At 48.1% G+C, this 8,067-nt stretch overlaps 1 pseudogene; it reads right to left on the minus strand.

Annotated features, from left to right (window-relative positions):
* Positions 1 to 2,545: 2,545 nt before the first annotated feature.
* Positions 2,546 to 3,776, minus strand: LOC142769215 (eukaryotic translation initiation factor 4E pseudogene; annotated as a pseudogene).
* Between the last annotated feature and the right edge of the window lie 4,291 nt (positions 3,777 to 8,067).

Genomic DNA, 8,067 nt, shown 5'->3' on the forward strand with positions numbered 1-8,067 from the left:
GATATCGCGGCCAAGAAAACAATCAGGCACGAAATCCACCGAGCGTCTCAAATCAGCTTGGACATGCTGAAGTGTTTCCGAACGCTCCTATCGATCGGGATTTCTCACTATGCGTCACAACAAGACAATACAAGCGGCCAATTTTCTACTGCGAAGCTCCCAAGTCACGCTTCGTCACCCAATCAGGCCATACGATATCTCTCAACGGATGCGTTGATGGAGGGTCGAACCACAAGCCAGAGAGGACATCACAGCATGATCTCGGTGTGCACCATTCTTCTCGATGCATGGAGGAGAGTCCAAGTTTATTTCAAATTGGTTGGGTGCTTTGTGGGACAGATTTTCCAGAAAAGTCGTCTGCTCAACATTCACTTGGAAAGAGCAAGCTCAACAGCGAAGAAACGGACACGGGGTAACTGGAAGCATATACATAGAGGCGGTTGCTATCTCAAGACCGCTCACTTACACGTATGCATACAGATAGCTTCTTACGATAGGTGCTACGCCTGTTCTAGTTGGACTTTCATTGCCAACTTCTCCGGAGAGAACCAACAAACCTACACGAAGGTCAAGGAGATATACTCTGGTTCGCATGAAAGATAACTATTGGTGTCATGTGTTCAACAATTGCTCCCAGCGTTGAAGTACAGCCTAGCAGCCCAAGAAATGTCCTCAATGCCTGAGCTTGCAAGCTCAGGCATTATTGACTTGTCATGATCGCCATCCTTTGCCGACGATCCATCCGACCGGACAGCACCTTCGCAGAAGCAATCTCACGCCATGAAATCATCATTGCTCCCGCGAAAGTTGCAGAGTAATCCCAAGACCTGAAGTGCGCCTATCCGTTCCCGGAGTGGGTAAAAAATGGTGTATGCACTCGCGTGGCCAGAAACAACTAACATTATCGTTTATATCTACCGAATATGCCTCTTGCACACATTTATTTACTGACGGGTCTGTGTTCGTCATTCGTCATACCAAGATTTAAGACCAGCGCCGCTTCCGCGTATATCATCGAACAAAATAGACGGTGGCAGAGATTAGGGCCACCCGCGCAGCCTCCTCGCAGCGTGACTATATTTTGTGATTGTAAACTAGCACTTAATAGACTCGTCGCTAAAACGGGGGCCATATTATCTTCTCGTTCAAGAAGTCGCCGCATCACACGATACATCCGTGAAAAGTGGTCATCGTATAAGATATCAGTGGATTCCAGACACGGTGGCCTATCCATTGAAACAAGCAAGCCGATGGGGAAGCGATAATGGCTCACGATAACGCCGCAATACTGGCTATTTCGTTTTCACGACCGGATACTAACACTGCTGTTTGTTCGACCATTTCAGCGACTATAGGCGGCGCTGCGGAAGGTCGAAATGGCGGACGAGACGGCCATGTCTCGAGCGTTTACGTCCGCGTCGTAGAGCATGAAGACGCGTTCATTGGTTTATAACTACTGAGAGACCTAACTGCGTCGCTGTTTTATCTCCGTGTGACCGCTTCGAAGCACGTCCACGTGGCGCCGCCTGCGTCGCTGGAATGATCGAATACACTCGTCCGAGAAGCTATACAGTAGCGTATTGGTCCTTACCAAGTCAAGATCACCACCGTATTCACAAACTCAATCTAGATTATGCGTATTAGATGACTGCCAACCACGAAAAGGTACAGTACAAGCTAATTGCACGGGTTACGAATAGGTGCTGCGTTCAGTGTAGTTAATTGCTATTTTAACCCCCAATTGTGACTCTTGTGGCTCCCCAGGGACAGCTGAACACATCTTGTGCTTCGGCCCTTGATATATCTCGTAAAGAAATTCGACGACCACCGTCTTGATGAAATGTACCAATAAGCAAGTCTCTGAAATAAAGTTCCATTATATTGAAGTTCTGTTATATGGAGTATATTGAAGAGGATGAAGTAAAAAAAAAATGCTGCCCACATCTTCATCTTCTCATGGGGGAACTCGAGTAAATTTGTCGCATAGTGGTGGGGGTATCGCGTGAAAGTTGTGTAAATACTTAATTGTTATTTCGTATTTATTGTAAAACATTGCCTTCAACGAGCGGAGGGACGCTGATGTGCCAATGAACGACTTTGCAGTGCGAGCAGTTGTTTTTTTTTTTTTTTACTAGCAGACGTTGTCTGCGTCGGCCTTGCGAGGCGAAAGAGGAGGAAGAGAGCGAAAGCTTTGCGGGTGTCTTCCTGGGCCGGCACGAGGCGTGAGCATGCGTGGTGGGGGTGGGTGGAGGGACAGCGTTACACTGCAGGTTAGTCAAAGAGCTGCCCCGCCACGGTGTTCTAGTGGCTAAGGTACTCGGCTGCTGATCCGCAGGGCGCGGGTTCGAATCCCGGCTGCGGCGGCTGCATTTCCGATGGAGGCGGAAATGTTGTAGGCCTGTGTGCTCAGATTTGGGTGCACGTTCAAGAACCCCAGGTGGTCTAAATTTCCGGAGCCCTCCACTACGGCGTCTCTTATAATCATATAGTGGTTTTGGGACGTTAAACCCCACATATCAATCAATCAATCAATCAACAAGACATATTCGGCCTATAATTTATTACGGACACCTAAAAATCACCTTTCTATGACTCGATGAAGGTCTGGGAACATATCTGACCAGGCGTCGCACGATAAGAACCTTATCTACACGAACGATTTCGTTCCCTATAACAAAGCACGTAGCGCTTTGATACCACAATAAATTATCACAATACGTACTGTTGTTAAACGATGTATACCGTGGCAACGAAGGACAGTTGTCGCTGCTCTTACGTCAACCGGATCCGAGCGTCCGAAACGCACGACAGCTAATGAAGGAACGGAACTACACCAGAGAAGTTATTTTTCAAAAATTTATGTAACGGTCACAAGACAGACTCAGCTACAAAAGTAGAAAATATTTGCTTGTTTCACTTGTTACCGTGTTTCTTGTAGACTTGTCCACATTGCTCAGTTTCATTTCCGTTCAAAACAGAGCACCTTCAAGCGACCGTCTTGGTTGAGGTTTTCCTTCCCGGGTCTGTTCATTTTTTTTTCTTTAGACTTGGTATCTAGTCCTTGCCGTGGAACCATGCTTGGACTGAGTATCGGCATGAGCCTGGTAAGGAATGATGTTCCGAGGATGCATGTTGAGCCGCGCCTTTAATGTCTTGCCGATGTTGAGATTGGCATCAGCTCGGCGAACATCTGCGGTCCAGACGGCAATCTTGTCGAGGTTGTTGCGAACCTGAACCACAGCACCGTTGACGTCGTTGCCGAACTCGTCGAAGCCCTCTCCTATCAGACAAAGCAAGATTTCAAGCCAGTAATTGTCCAAGTGCGTTGACCTCTGGCTTTTGTTCAGACTGAAGAGCCAACGACCTCCCTGCCTGTTGCGGCTGTCTTCCCACATGGGCTTGATGCCGGTCTTGAACATAGCGTAGTCGCATCCGACGGAAAGCTTACTGGCCAGCTCTAGGTGGTTGTAGAGCGCCCAGAAATCCTCGACAGTGTCGAATGAGGATATCTCCAGAAGGTTCTCCTCCCAGCTGCGATTCTTGTCGTTCTTGTAGAACCACATGCTCCACCGATGCTCAAGCGGGTGTTTAATCTCTGAGAGCGATGGCACTTCTGCAACCGGCTCCCCGATGTCACGTTTCTGATGGTCTTCCACCGCCATGTCGGGCTGCATCCGCGGGGCTCTCCGTCCAGCTGCTGCTTCGTTTGACCGTCTGGCCTAGGGAAGCGTTCCAGCACGGCCACGGTCTGGCGAACGAATGAGCGCGCGCGGCAAAAGCAGCGTTGGGGGGCGCTCAACGCGTTTGGATTCACTGTGGAGGCTGCAGGCCCCTCAGCCAATGGGAAGGGCGCTCAGCCCCTTCACATGTTCGTTCGCGCCGTGTCGTCTGCACACTGTATTCGCGGCGTCTTGTAGTTTTTATGTAGTTGTATGGCTAGTTTAGTAACTTGAAGATGCAGTAAAGCTGTTAGACAAGCAACTACACCGGAAAATTGAAGAAGCGTATATTTGTTACTGTGCTGAAGGTTGGTAGAATATCATGGTGGCGGATTACTTCACTTTGAGGCTGTTTCACTCCGACGCTGTCAGTGGCTCTCGTATGCCTGTTTCGCCGTCGACGCGTTCCTACGCGTCTCCCACTGCAACGCTCCTTTTCTCTTTTTTTTTTTTTGTTTCCGCCGAAGGAGACGGACCGCCAGGGGGCCACAGAGTGCAAACACGCATGTCGCGTCGGCTCCGCAGATTCTCAGTGATTCTCAGCGTGAAATCGAAGAATTGACGGACGCCTTCTTACAGTGAAGAAAGTGGAAGTTCCACGGAACCCCGCGATACCGCTCTCAAGTAGGTGGACGGTTAATTTTCGGCACATCGACCACATTTCTGTAACGCCGACGAACGCACGACGCCGTTGCCTCCTGCTGCTGTGCATAATGCGCTTGGCCTAGCCCACGGACGCTGGCGTCTTGAGCCCCTTCAAGGCGGCGTCTTATCGGGTTAATGCCACAGGATGGCTACGATGAGCGTGGATGGCGAAGATATCACGCAACAAGAGTATGAGGAGAACGAAGCAGGTTGGCGCCTTGTGAACAGAAGAGGACGAGCCAAGAAAGAAACCACAACGCATGAAGCCAAGGACCAAGAAACGCACTTCTCAAGCGAGAACGCGGTCAGTAATAGGTGGAGGAAGGGACAAGACTCCAAGCGGACACAGAGCCAAGTCTACATTCTGCTCGTGGATCACGATCTGGATGTACTTGCTTTACAAGAAACAAAAGTAGACGGTGAGGAAGAGACCCAGGGCATGGTGCTGAGGTTTACGGCGCGTTACTGTGCAACTGTAAGCCAATCAATATAGGCACGTCTGCAGGCTGTGTCTTGTTCATTAAGAAGTTACCGGGTCTGGTAGTGCAAGATACCTTCTCTTGCCCGTCTGGTAGATTGGTTTCCTGTGATTTTGTATTAAATGAATGCCAGTGGCGAATTGTGTGTATTTGTGTCCCAACCATTTGCGAGGAACGCTCACTTTTTTTTTTTCAGAGCTAAAAGAGCACTTCACTATGGAAAGGAAATCTGTATAACTTGGTGATTTTAACTGCGTCCTCAACGGGCGAGCTCGATCAAACGGACGCGCCATGTACGGTAAAAGTAGTAGGACGCTAGCAGACATAATTACTGAATTCGAGTTAGGAGACGCGGGTTGGTGTATCGACGGAACGCGGAAACCGCGTTTCACACATTTTCAGGGAAATATAGCCATGCACGCCTTGATCGCATTTACGTGTCGCTTGAAATAATAGGCCACTGTAAGACGTATTTCGTCTACCCAATACACTTCAGCGATCAGTATTTAGTTAAATGTGATATGGGAGAGAAAACAGAAAGTGGAAATTTTTCATGGGAGCTGTGGAAGATGAATTCCACTTTGATCACTGACGAATATTTCTTAGATCAGGTAATGAACTACATCAATGAAATAAAAATGGATGATGAAGTTAAACTTGCAGAACAATGATAAGAGTTCAAGCAGCGAATAAAAATAAAGGCTATTGATTGTTCTTGCGCATTCAATTACGAAAGGAAAAAGAGAGAAAAGGAACTCCAAGTGACCTTGGAAAGACTTATTGACTTGGAGTGCAAACAACCGGGAGTGTATAAAATTGACATACGCAATATTAAGCAGAAACTTGCACTGCATGACGAGGAACGCTACCGCGGTGCACTCGTCCGTGCTAGGGCAGAGGCTTTATCTGCTGAAGAGACGCCAAACAAAAGAGCGTCAGGGGAGGAAAAAACGAACGTTCGACGTAATCGCATCGAAAATTGGCAGATCCCGCATACAGTGGGAATCGATGATATGCGAAGCACGAATGAGAAATGTTGATATGTCACTTTAAAATCAGCACAACTTTACGAGGTGGAGGTAAACAATGCCGTACATGACTTCCGTGTCATGATTATCATGTTTGGATGTGTCGTTTACCTTCGTCATCTATTCACGTCACGTGATACCACATGTATATGTGGAGCTAGCGAAACGGTCACGAGCACGCTATGAGCGTGGTATGTTGTCATGTTTTTATATGACACGCGTGTCAGGATTATCATGTTTTCACCAGTCATGCATTTCGTAATCCATTGACGTCACATAACGCCGAATTCGGTATATGTGGAGCTAGCAAAACGGCCGCGAGCGCATCATGAAGAGCCCAATGTACTCCAATGTAGCGTTGACGCGCGCGCACGCTGGGCACAGCCATGCTACGTTAGCAAAACGCGAGTACTCTGTAATATGACGCCAGGTGCAAAAAGCGTCCGTTGGCGCAGCCCGACGGCAACCGGCGCGAAATGCACCATGTTGCATTTGGCGCCGATGCGTTACTCAGACAACACTGCCTCTCCCTTTTTTCGTGACGAAGGGACGCCGGGCGCACTGAAACGCGAATGCGTCAAAGCAACGCAGCGCGGCGCGCGCCTGCGAGTGGCAGGACCGGCGCCTGGCGTGGCAACGCCGGCGTGACGCGACGAAATGAACGCCGGTGGGCACGCGCACTGCGTTACGTCGAAACGTATGGGCGCCTTGACTGTGGCATGTAGTCATGTTCTCACAAGACACGCATCTCATGGTTATCATGTTTGTACCAGTCACATGCCTTCGTCATCCATTGGCGCCACGTAATACCTGATCTGGCATATGTGAAGCTAGCGAAACGGCCGCGAGTGCATCATCAGGGTGGCATGTAGTCACGTTGTTACATGACACGCATTTCATGTGTACCATATCTGCACCAGTAACATACATTCGTCATTCATTCACGTACTGTAACAGCAAATTTGGTATATGTGACACTAGCTAAACGGCTGCGAGCGCATCATGAGCGTGGCATGTAGTCATGTTGTTACATGACACGCATGTCATGATTTTCATGTTAGGGTCTGTCACTTGTGTTCGCCATGCAATCATGTCATGCCATACCAGTTTTGCAACATTTCTTGTGAAAGAAACCACCGCAAGAGCTGCAGGGCCATGAAATGTAAATCATAACATTCATGACATGTCACGATTTTCATGTTATGATTACCCAAATATGTTCTTCATAGTCATGTCATTCCATACCAAGTTTGGTATCGATACCATTATCGAAACGGCCAGGAGAGCTAAAAGTCGTAGGCGGATGGATAGATAGATAGATAGATAGATAGATAGATAGATAGATAGATAGATAGATAGATAGATAGATATCACTCAGTTGGAATGTGCAACTCACTCAGTCTCAAGAAGTACATCTAGCGCTTTGGAATCACTCACTCGCGAAAACCCTCTACAGCAGGACTCGCTCGGACTCGTTCACGAAAATATTACACGCCCGGACTCACTCAGACTCACGGCTCGATCTAAGCGAGTCCGAGCGAGTTTACTCATTAGTGAGTTCGCCGACCTATGCTATCATATAGTTACTACTTCCAAATAGCTTTACACCAAGACACGGAGTTGGTAGTGCTGACTGACTGTAGAGGGTCGCGTATTTTATTGTCCATACTTTTACTGCGTTCACTTCCGTTGTACTCTCCAGTTATGTGTTAAAAATTGGTAAAAACTCGTTCGTTATGGTGAGCCTGCAATCACCAACACAAGAAGCCTAGGCAACATGAGCCGCATTTGTGTTCTCTGGTCTCGGTGTTTGCGCACCCACCCTTTCATGATTATCCTGTTAGTACTTAACTATTGCGTCTCTCCACTCACGCAGTAGCTTAGTATGTTTTTGTTCCCTGAAATCTTGATGCTCGCCCTGCGGCACACTTTGTAAAGATATTGTGTTTTGCTTTTTTTTTTAAAGCTTCAGTAACTACTTTGATGCTGTTGCCGCTCTAAATTCTTGTCGCTGCTGGGACTAGTAACTTGGAGCACATGCTCAAGGTGTTTCATCACCAGCAACTTGTCGGGAACCACCACAAGCGTCGCCGTCGTTTCGAGCTTCAACAGCGGCGTCATACAAATTAGGAGGTGAACTGCACTAATGAGACTTTACGGGAGTCGAGGGTCTTCTCTCAAAATGGCGCATCGAAC

The sequence above is a fragment of the Rhipicephalus microplus genome, chromosome 1 (genome assembly GCF_043290135.1).
Source record: "Rhipicephalus microplus isolate Deutch F79 chromosome 1, USDA_Rmic, whole genome shotgun sequence".
Classification (NCBI taxonomy): Eukaryota; Metazoa; Arthropoda; class Arachnida; order Ixodida; family Ixodidae; genus Rhipicephalus; species Rhipicephalus microplus.